Genomic DNA, 12,214 nt, shown 5'->3' with positions numbered 1-12,214 from the left:
CCCGGAATTCATTTCAACAACCAAAACGCTTGGGGTCTTGTCATTTACTTAAGCTTACTTGAAGGTTTTTTGCGCCTAATTTGGGATCCCGGTGGTCATTGGAGATGCAAACATTGGTGGGGATTTCAGGATGAATTCAAGCATAAACCACCATAGCAAGGACTCCACCAATTGTCCAACTTAAGGACTTAAAATAAAAGTGCTAGGTAGGAGACAGCCCACCATGGAAAACTCTTTTCATTCTCTTGTAAATATAACCAATAAATGAGTTGAGTTGCCATTGTAGGTAGTTTTTCTTATTTTCTATACTCTTATACATTTTGCTTTTATTGATAGGTTATTTGTTAAATTCATGTTTTGATTAGAGTAGTTGTTGTTAAATTGTATTTTGCTTGAGGTGTAAAATTTTGTTTGTTTTGTATTTGAAAATTTTTCAAAAACTAAAAAGACTTGTTCTTAAATTTAATTTTTGATTGTTTTAGATTGCTTGTAGATTAGGAGAGTGCCCTGTTTTTGTTCTAAGTTTAAAAAAAAGGGGCAGGCACGCGTACGCGTACATCACGCGTACGCGTTGATGCGTCAGTGCAGCGCCCATACTTTTTCCCGAGAGTTATGCCAACTTGGTGCCAGAATTATGCCTCAGGCACAATTCTCATCCCACGCATACCCGTGCATCACGCGGATGCGTTGCTTTGCACTCTCTTCATATACGCATACGCGTGCATGATGCTTACGCGTCGCCTTCCGCGCCCTGTTTTCCCCTGTTTCTACCCTGTTTTCTATTCCCTTCTTCTCTTCTTTTCTTTCTTCTTCCTTCTTCACTTTCTTACTTTCTTCTTCTTCTTCTCACTCTCTTCAAACTTCCATTTCTTATTCTTCTTATTTTTCATTGTTCTTTAGCATGTTGCATTTGTTCATTTTCATTTATTGCATTTCAATTTTATTTTTGTAACTTGTTTTCCCTTTCTTTTCTATGTTCTTATTGTAATAATGGTGTTGAACTCTTATACTCAACTGTTGAGAATTTCTTGGTTAATTTTGGTGCTTTGTGACTTGTTTGACATTAATTGTAATATTTTCTCTACACACAAGATTAGTGCTTTAGTCCTTGCTAACTCATGTCATTGTGTTAGGATAGGGCCAAATACTCTCATGCTTATCCCTAATCTTCTTTGTGTCAATTTTCGTTTGAACTTGATGCTCAACATGCTCTTCATGTTTTGACTTTACCCTTGCATCAAGTGTAGTGATATGCCTTAGCTTATATTGCTTTCCCACTCACATGCGTAGCTAACATGTAGTGAGAACCTTACTCTTATTTGGCATTAGCCCCTGCCTATGTTCTATTGCTTTGATATCTTTGTGATAGGCTTAATTTTATTTCTTTTTCTTTCCTTTTAGGATGATCACCAAGAGGGAAAGGAAAAGCTTCTAAATGGGGGCAACAAACAAGTCATCTGCACAACCTTTTGAAGAAGCTCAATAAGTTGTAGCAACCCGTCCACCTTACTCTTCTTTGCATGCACCGAGGACGGTGCAAATTTTTAAGTGTGGGGAGGTCATCCGACCGATCTCCATGGGTAATAATTTCTTTTTTTCAACACCAATTCTTAATTTCCGTTGCTAGTTAGTTGTTGCATTGCATGATAGGTTGCATGTTAGTTAGAATTTGTACATATTTTACCACTTCTTTTTATGTTAAGGACCACTTGGTTAGGGTGATGAGTTCCTGTCCAAGAAACTATTTTTAGGGAACCCTACCAATTTGAAAAAAAATTGTGTTGAACTTGTTTGAAGAATGTATTTTGGAACATGGTTCTTAAGCTAAGAACACAAGTATGTGAGTTTTGAGCCCAAGTGTAAGGTTACATCATATAACCACTTATTTTTCATTCTTGTGTGCATTGTTCTCTTTCTATGATTGCAATCTTTGATTTATTTAAGTCTATATGTCCATTATTCCATGTATACATGCATTTATATGATTGAGGCCATCATTTCAAATAGCTCACTTACCCAAACAGCCTTACCTTTTTCTCTCATTGTTAGCCAACTTTGAGCCTATGCTTAACCCATTTGTTCTTAATTTTAGTACATTACAAGCCCTAAGTGAAAAACAACAAATGTCCCTTGTTTGGATCTTTGATTAGCTTAGGCTAGTGAGAGTGTTTATCATTCAAGTTTGGGAGAGTTGGGAATATTAGGTTGGGATAAAAGGGTGTTTTTATATTTTTGTCAAAATTTTGGGAATTGGGTACATACTCATGTATTAAATATGTAAAACTATATGCATTGATACATTTGTATATACCTTAGAAAAAAATGATAAAGAAAAAGAAAAAAAAATATATATATATAAAGAAAAAGTAAAAAATAAATAAAAAGGGGACAAAATGCTCCAAAGTAAAGTACAATAAAAATCAATGCAAAAGGAATGTAAATGAAGGAAAAGCATGCAAAGTGGGAGAACTCATGAAGAAATGAAGGAACCGCAAAGTTGTCAATCCTGACATCTTCGCACTCAATCGATCATAACTTGAGCTACAAAGGTTCAAATGAAGCGGTTCTAGTTGCGTTGGAAAGCTAACATCCGGGGCTTCAAAGTGATATAAAATTTGCTATAGTTGCCTGACATTTAGGGATGCGTACACGCCCTTCAGTTGCACACATCGCAGGATCAGCGTGGGTCCATTTTAGCAACTTGTGGCCAGCAATTTTTGAAGCATTTTGGGCCCAATCCAACTCATTTCTGATGCTATTGAACCCAAGGATTGAGGGGGGAGGAATGAACCAAGTAGTCATAGTTTAGTTTTCATCATGTTTTAGGGTAGAATTCTAGAGAGAGAAGCTCTCTCTTCTCTCTAGATTTAGGATAGAAATTAGGGTAAAGTTAGGTTAATCTCTCTCAAATTCACTTTTAATTCTTGTTTTTAGTTCAACTCTCTTTACATTTTATTGTTTTATTGTCTCAATCTTCTTAGTTTCTCTTGTTAATTTCCTTATTTTACTCTCTTTTATGTTCATGAACCCTTGTTGGATTTACTTTTCGTTTAATGCAATTTTATGTTTCCATGCTCTCTTTGATATTTATCTTCATTGTTATTGTTGATTTATTGCTTATGATGGTTATGGGTCTTGTTAATTCTTGCATTTGGTGATGTTTACTTTTCTTGTACTCTAAGTGTTTGATGAAATGTTTTCTCTAGTTTTTGAGTAGTTTCCTTTACTCTTGGCCTAGACTAAGGGAATTGAGTGACCTTGAGTCATTGGGTCTCAATGAATTGGTGATTTGAGAACCCTTTGGTGATCAATTTGATACTTATTGACACCAACCCACTACTAATCTAATTTGTAGATAGGTTGGGACTTATGGGTTGATGTGATCAAGCCTATTTGACGTACTTCAAGCCTAGGAGTAGATATTACGTACTTAAGGTTTTTGGAAGTAGACTTAATAGGTTGGCCTCTTATAATTATCAATATATGGTTTGTAGACAAGGATGGTGATCTCAATTACCTATGTTTAGCCAAGAATATCTTTTCCTTTTTTTTATTAGTTAATTGTTCATTTACTTTCTCGTCATTTATTTTCTTGCACATTGAAAATCAAACCCTTTGCTCTTCATAACCAATAATGAAGCACTTTATTGCAATTCCTTGTGAGACGACCCGGAGTTTAAATATTTCGGTTAATTCTTATTTGGGGTTTGTTGCTTGTGACAACCAAATTTTTGATTGGGAGAATTATTTGTTGGTGTAGAACTATACTTGTAACGAGATTTCATTTATTGAGAAATTCTATACCATCACAACAATTCACTCATCAGCAAGCTCTACACAAAAGAAATGGCACCCAAGTCTCAAGACTCCTTATCAAAGAAGAGAAAAAGAATGGAACCTACTACTCACTCACATGATGCAACACAGTTTCTCTCCAAATTTTGTGAGAACCATTTGTACAATTCAACAAGTAAAAAGAAGGTCATTCCTGAAGTGCCTTTTGATCTGAAACATTGATGTCTAGGATCAAATCTCTAGATATATTCTTGTGATGCAACCGTGTCAAGGAGAGGCTTGGGTAAGTAGATCCGCGGGGTACTCTATCACCTGGTAACTTGGGCCAACTAGCTCGGGATTATCGATCAAAAGACCATAATCAAGAGTTGTCTTGAGATGAAGCACTAAGAGTTAAACAATTGAAATATCTCTTTGTGTGAAAAGGAAAAAAGAAAAGGTTCAAGGATCAACCAAAAAATAAGAAAAGAGATCTCATAATATCATCCAAACTTGAGTTTTTGAGAATTTTCGCTCTCAAGACTTCAAGAGTTATTAAGAAAGAAAAGTCGGTTTATGATCACAAGGCCACTAAACCCCATTGTTAATATGGGCATGAACTTTCAGGAGATTTAATTATTCTTCATTGAATTCAATTATTTTTTTTCTTTTTGCTTGAGGACAAGTAAAGTCTCAAGTTTGGTGTTGTGATGTATCCACATCTTTAATGGTTTTTCACTTAGAATTTCATTCAATAAATTAATGATTCTTCTTTTTTTAAGCAATTACTTCATGGTTTAGCGAATATACTTTGAGTTGCTTTGAATTCTTTGATTATGGGAGATTGTGAAAGAAAGTTAGAAAAGACCAAAGATGGAAAGAGGCAAGCGAGAGTAATACTAGAAGCAAAGAATGGGGAGAGCCAAACAGAGGAGTTCTGCTCAACACACCATGCAAATAGAGAAGTTTCTGGACCAAATAGAGAAACCCTTGCATCAAGCAGAGAGTTGTGCATTCAACGCACCAATCTTTGTGTCCAACGCAAGCCAAGCAGTGACTCCGAGGGATGCCAAGACACCCATGCGTCTAACGCACCAAAGCTTGCATTCAACACACCACTTCATACACCCTTCGGTAGCTAACCAACTTCCATGCGTTCAATGTAGACAGCCGTGTGGCTAATGCGCCAAGCCATGCATCCAACTTGCCACTCCATGTCAATGCACCATCCAATTACACTTCCAGGGGCTGCTCATCCTCCATGCGTTCAACTCAAGCTTTCATGCGTTCAACGTGGCTGAAACAGAGGTTCAAGCTAAGGGTCTCAAATCTTGGGCATGCGTTCAAATCACTCTCCATTCGTTGAACGTACCTCTTGGGTCAACCTCTAGGGCCTCCTAAGTCCTTTACTAATCTCTCCACACCTCTAAGCACTTGATGGATAATTAAAGATTAAGCACAAGCCCATGATATCAAGTATTGATTGTCAATTATGAAGAGAATCACCTAACTTAACTTGAGAGAAAAAACTATATAAGAAATATTAATTAGATTAAATTTGATTTTGTTTTATTTTGATTGAGCTTTGAATGCTAAATCTTAAGTTTAGGGTTAGTATTTAAGAGGGTAAGAGACACACATGTGAGCTTTCTCCTTCAGCCATTTTCTATTTATAGTTTTTGTTTCTTTTGCACCATGAGTAACTAATCTCCTTTGTTATGGTTAGGAGCTCTGCTTATTCTAATGGACTAATGTTATAGCTTTTTTTTTTCTACTTTTGATTAATGCATTGATGTTTTCTTAAGAAATAAGTTTTCGTTCTTTAATACAAGGGTTTGAATGTATTGGAAAATAGTTCTAATCCGAATTGAATTTTATTATTAACTTGGGAAAGTTAGTTATAGGAATTAAGCATGAATACTTCTTCTTGTAATTCTTTAAGCTTTAAAATTAGTTTGGTAAATGACATTAAATCAACTAGGTTTAGTTGTTAAGAATTATGTGGTTTTGAATCAATAAATGTACCTCACCTCTTATCATAATCGATTAATTAAGGAATTGACGATTCGTTAGTTAAGAGAAATTGAATCATCAAAGGATTGGAGTTTGATTAACTATGATTTGCCATATATACATACATCTTTGCATGATCAAGATAGCTAGTGAAAAGCATTTTTCCTGAAGTTTAAAAATCTCCAAAACCTTAATGCTTTTATTCATATTACTTTCTTAACTGTTTACAAACTGCTTTCATTTAATTCTCTATTTTTAGATACTGAATATCTCTAAACCCGAATTTTTAATTGTCTAACTAGAATAATTAGTTAATCATTGCTTACTTAGTCCATTAATTCTCGTAAAAACGATAACCCACGCACTCACTGTGGTGTTACTTGATATGATTCGATGTACTTGCCGAATTTAGAAAAAGTCCATTATAATACTATGTCAAGAAAATATAATTATCTTTTATATTGATTATGTGAATAATCATCTAAATAAATAGATATAATTGGACAATCCTAAAAATATTTTAGACTATTAATCCATCAAATTAAACTCTTAATACATACTAATAGGTAATTAGACGATATAAAGATGTCCAATAACATGTTAATCTGTCTCCTGGAAATTAAAGGCTAGCTAGCTATGAGACAAGGACCACTAATTAAGACTAATTGACTATACGTAAAGAGGTTCAACTATATGCATGTAAATATATCAGCGTCATTGTCGAATACTATTGGCAAAAATAACGTTAGTAATTAATTACACAACTTTTCCAATCCAATTTATACGATCATGAGATGGATGAAAGTGATACTCACAAATAGATGTATTTTCTAATCCAACCATTTCGATAATGAACAAAATCAAATTATCTAGATAACAAAAAAGATAAGGGCGTAAATGCATGTGAAATGTCCAAAAGGGGTATATATGTACCTGGCTGTTTCGGGCATCAACATACGCCAGTAGTAAGTCAAGGCTGCCGGAATTGAATCCAACATAAGTATCAACCTCCATGCAAAGTCAGCCGTCGCCGGTGGCTGTCCCAGAGTATGGTTATCCGGGCCAGCAGCACGGCGGAATATGGAGCACACCACTATGGTGACGGTGGCACTTGCCAATATGCCGAAACCCTGCATGGAGAAAACCGCCGCTATGAAAGAGCCTCTTGTCTTTTTGTTGGCAAATTCAGACATGATTGTTGATGATAGAGGGTAGTCTCCTCCAATCCCTAGCCCCAACAAGAACCTAATTTACAAGAAAATTAACTTCAAATTGAAATGAATTCATGGCCATTCACATGTTAATTAGTCTCTTATACAATGAGATATAAACAACTTCAAATTAAATGAAAGCTGTATATGTTTTAAAATGTAGTTACATGAATAAATTTTAGGGTTTAATTTAAAAGCACTTCAAATATTGTAAAAATTATTTACTTATATATAGACATATATCTCACGATCGCATTATAAAAGTTGAACTCTAAAGTTTAATGGATCATTATCGAATTTTGAAATTAATAGCAACACATAATCAACATAATTTATTATCTTTGCTGATAACTAATCAATAATATTTAAAAATAGAAAATATTTAATAATAAAAAAATTAATAAAAAATAATTAAAATTTATCTTATTTAATATCTATTAATTATTATAATAATTAATAAATATTAAATAAATCAAATTTAACTATTTTTTTTATCTTTATACCATTATCGTTTGAAAATATTGACTAAAAATATAGTATTGAATTGTTGGATTAAAAGTATTAAATTGTCGGCTTTAAGTACTATAAATTAAAATTGTTTATTTTTAAATTTTTCTCTTTAAAAATTAGTATGACTCTCAAACAGGTCAGTCCGAACTATATAAGTCTGACCTGTTTAAATACAGACTATTTAAGTCTGGCTTGTTTAAATCTATTTTATTTGCGGGTCATAATTTTTTAACTCAAACCATTTATGATTAATCATATGAGTTAAACGAGTTGATTTGTTTATCTTTTTATTTTATTTTTTTAAAAAATATTTTGACAAAAAAATTACTTTTAGATAAAAAATCTTAAATAAATAGTATGTTAATGGATTGGATTTTTGGGTTGGATCAAGAAAAGTATCAATTACAAATACTAATTTATTTTACAAAAAATAAAAAAAAATAAACAGACTACTTATTTAACTTGCGGTCTAATTCGTTTAATCTATTTTTTTTTTGGATTAATTGAGCTCAACTAATTTACCCCTTAAATAGATTTAATTTTAGGAATAAAATTTACTCATTTAAATTAATAAACTGGTTAATACGATGAATTTAACTCATTTTAATGACCTACAAATTAGTGAGTGGGTATTTACCAAAAGGATAATGTATAATAAGAAAGATATATAAATTCAATAAATTATCACTTCATCACTCGATTGATGCGCCTAGGTAATAAATAATCATGTAATATTCTATTTAAAGTGAAAAATAAGAATTAAATAACCTGAAGAAGCCTAGGCTGAGGAGAACGCATGCTCTTCTAATGCAAATGGAGAAGCCACACCCCAAGGAGCCAAATATCATAAGTAGCAAGGCAAGTCCATAGACCCAACGACGCCCTTTGAGGTCGCCGAGTCTACCAAAAACAAGCTGCCCAATGACCGTGCCTATCAGGGCAACGGCCACTAGAGCAGACTCCACAACGGGAGGAGTTTTGTACTTATTTTGGCCGTTATGGTGGTCGCTATAGTACACCCTTCCAATCATCTTTATGATGACGCTGATGGAGAAGAGGTCGTAGGCGTTGGTGAAGAGCCCCATGCCGGTAATTATGATGGCCTTAAAGTGATAGTACTGTGTCTTAGCCGTGTCTAGGGTTGAAAGCACCTTCAAGCTCGTTCTCGCCATCACAGCATACCAAAAGATATAATCATAATGGATACAAGTGTGTTTTAAAGTCTTATTATGATAAGGGTATTAAATTGATTGAATGTGATCAATTGGAAAAAATTACTTCTCTGTGATACTAATTTCTAATAATAAAAATTCTAATCATCAATGCATTTGAAAGCATAGTTTTTGTTTTTTAAGAGAATATTTTCTCAGTAAAATGTACCTTTTACAGTAGTTCTTAGTACGATAATCAATAATTTTGTATTGAGAATTTTGTTAACAAATTTTGTTTCCACTCAATATTAATAGAGAAAAGTATTTAAATGACTTATTATTTGTGTGTTTATTATCATCGTTATAAAAGACATTTTTACGAGTCTCATTTTAAGTTAATTGAGATCTTTTTCCTGGATGCGTGGAAGAATTATACGTCGCATCCACATCTGTTTCTTTCTCCATCATATAGATGTATGCTATATAAAGCGCGTTTTTTTGTAAGGACAATATATTGAAATAGAAACACATATATAAAAAAAATTATATCTCATATATAAGATATGGATAGAAATATTATATTTAAAAATACTGAATTACTATATTTTGTGTTTATTTTGATAGAAAGATATTAAAATTTTAATGAAAAACAAAATTTATTTTTATTTTTTATAATTTTTATTATTTTTTATATTATATTTTTCGCGGAGGAAGACTTTTCTTTCCCTTTTTAGAGGGCATCGACCTAATTTATTGAAAGTGAGCTGGACCTTTGGACATTCATAAAATTTGGTAAACTAATCAAATAAATAACCAACGAATTCCGCTAAGAAACGGCGAAAGTATAGTTAATTAAACCGAACCGACAATCAATCGATCAAATTATTAGATTAGTAGTTTAATTAATAAGTTATTAGTCAAATTATTAATATAATAATAATTAAATAATTTTATAAAATTACATAAAATTTAAAATTTTAATAATAAAAATAAAGAAATATGATATTATTAATAAATAATAAAAATAAGAGTAATTATCCAAATTAGTTTTTGAGATCTTTAAAGTCGAACATTTTAGTTTTTTAAATTTAAAACATACAAAATGACCCCAAAATTTATTCGTTGGTCAAATCAGCTCCCAACCAAATTATTTTATTTTTTACTAACAGAAAATATTGGCTTAAAACGTTAACGAACTACGTACACACATAACTGTTAAATATCCACATATTTTCGAAGAGGACAAATTAATATTTATGCTGAGAAGAAAAACAATATTGTTTTTTCAGAGACAAAACACAACATTTGAATACCAACTACTTTTATCTCCTTCTTCTTCAGCTACCACTGTCATCTCTATTCTCGAAACACCACCCTCTCTCCACTATCAATTTTATCCTCTCTCATTTCATCTTTATTATTCTCTCTTTCAAATTACCATAATTACTACCACTATCACCCAATACCACAATATAACCAATACTTCTATTGACACCTTACTGCCTCTACAACCTTCACAACATCTCTTAAACTCCACCACCATCATCAACTTCAACAATATCAAGAATTAAACACAAATTAAAAAATCTAAAAATTCCAAATCAACATTAAATCCAAACAATCCATCACCATAATCAACTTCAATGACATACATCAATAATTAAACACAGATAAAATACTTTAAAACCCTAAATTAACATTAAATCCAAACAAATTCTTCCAATTTTTAGTCTAATGCAGTTAAGGGAAACGCAAATAAGCTATATATGAATTGACCAAAAAAAAAGTATAAGATAATAAAGATTGAAAAGATAATAAGCTAAAAAAAATTAAAAAGAGAGTAGAAGCATAACACCTTGCAATGGAAAAAAATAGAGGAAAAGAGACGGATGTAATGGTGGCAAGAGCAACAGCAAACGGAAGAAGCAAGGAGAAAAGAGTGCGGCGAACTAGAGAGGGGTGGTGGCACTGGCGAGAGATGAAGTAGAGATTGTCTGAAGTAGATGGATAGAGAAGGCAAAGAGAGACAAGATTTCTTTTAGGTCTTGGTACGCTATAGATTTGTAGCTTTTTATCAAAGTTTTGACTCCTAGTTAATGAAATGGTAGAGAAACTGGTTGTCTGATTCAGAGAGATTTTACTACAAGTAATAATGAGTATTGTTGGATTTACTGGCAAAGTATCAAATAAATTTTCCGATAATTATTTACCATCGGATTGAATTCGACTATATAAACAGCGCTGAAAAATTTTTACCGGCAGATTATTTCGTCCGACGCTGATTAACGGCAGCGTCAGATTTCGCAATTAATGCGATGAAAATAAGTAGTTGGTTACAGTCTAAATTTTTCGACGGTAATTTTGGCGCCATATTATGTTTGTGGCACCCAATTACCGTCGGATTATTCCATCGGTAAATCCGACGGTATGCTTTTTTTTTTTTTGCACAATTAGTAGTCAAATTAAAATTTTTGTTTACAAAATTAGGCATAAATTCAAAATTATCAGAAATTAACTAATGATTTTATTAAATATCAAGGGTCCAAATATAATAAAAAGTCAAAGAAGTAAAATACAGTGAAATAGACATAAAATAAATTAAATCTCTAAACCATACGGATCACGATAATCGTCGTCGTCTTCCCCCAATTGAGGTGGCAGACTAGGTGCTGATGTCGGGGCCACACTAGCAGCGCCATTGTCTCCAACGCGCATTTGGTCGTTGTAAACTGTCATCTAGTCTTGCAATAGTATGTAGTAATTCTATGACCTCTTCTAGTAGATCTTGATAAAAAGCATCCCAATTCCATTCTCTAGCAGTAGTACTATAATCAGCAACTTTTTCTGTGATTTTATTCTCATCCAGGTTAATCAGGGCAACTTCTTTTAATTTGATAAAGCCTGGAATCCATTGATCAGTCCAAAAATGTCACCTAGTGTCCAAATCATATATTACTCCCAAATTTTTCCCAAACCTTAGTAATCCCTTACCAAGCATTAGAATTACTGGCTCTAATTAAGTTGAACCATCAGAAGGTTGTCTTCTCCGTACCCACACTTTGTTCTTATAACCTTCACCCATAACGCTTCTCTATTGTAGATAAGCCCCGAAGCCAATTTCATAAGAAAAAGGAAATTAGAATCATGCGCTTTCCTTATACCTAGTCTACCTTTCTTCTTTAGTTTGCAGATGTTATCTCAATTAATAAGATGAATCTTCTTTCCCTCTTCGCCACTCCTCCAAAGGAAGTCTCTGTAAATCTTGTCAATTTTATTACAAACAACTATCGATAACTTCCTCATCTGCATGCAATGGCTAGAGATACTTGAGAGTACGAACTATATGAGAGTGCATCTCCTTGTTAAAGAAAGAGTCTTGTAGTTCCAGCTAGAGAGCTTAGCTTGCATCTTGTCTATAATAAATTGGAAGTGATTTTGGTTGCATTTTTTATATATGAGAGGGACACCTAGATACTTTTCCAAGTTTGCTGTAAGAGATATACCAAGTTTTTTACTCAAGTGTTGTTTGGTTTTATCATTCACATTTCTAGAGAA

The 12,214-nt window shown here is 32.9% G+C and overlaps 1 pseudogene; it reads right to left on the bottom strand.

The window, feature by feature from the left end:
• The window catches only part of LOC107484095 (probable inorganic phosphate transporter 1-9), a 36,911-nt pseudogene extending 28,159 nt beyond the window's left edge, over positions 1-8,752 (bottom strand).
• Between the last annotated feature and the right edge of the window lie 3,462 nt (positions 8,753-12,214).

The sequence above is a fragment of the Arachis duranensis genome, chromosome 4 (assembly GCF_000817695.3).
Source record: "Arachis duranensis cultivar V14167 chromosome 4, aradu.V14167.gnm2.J7QH, whole genome shotgun sequence".
Classification (NCBI taxonomy): Eukaryota; Viridiplantae; Streptophyta; class Magnoliopsida; order Fabales; family Fabaceae; genus Arachis; species Arachis duranensis.
The sequence above is the reverse complement of the archived record's forward strand: the minus strand, read 5'-3'. Positions and strand labels throughout refer to the sequence as shown.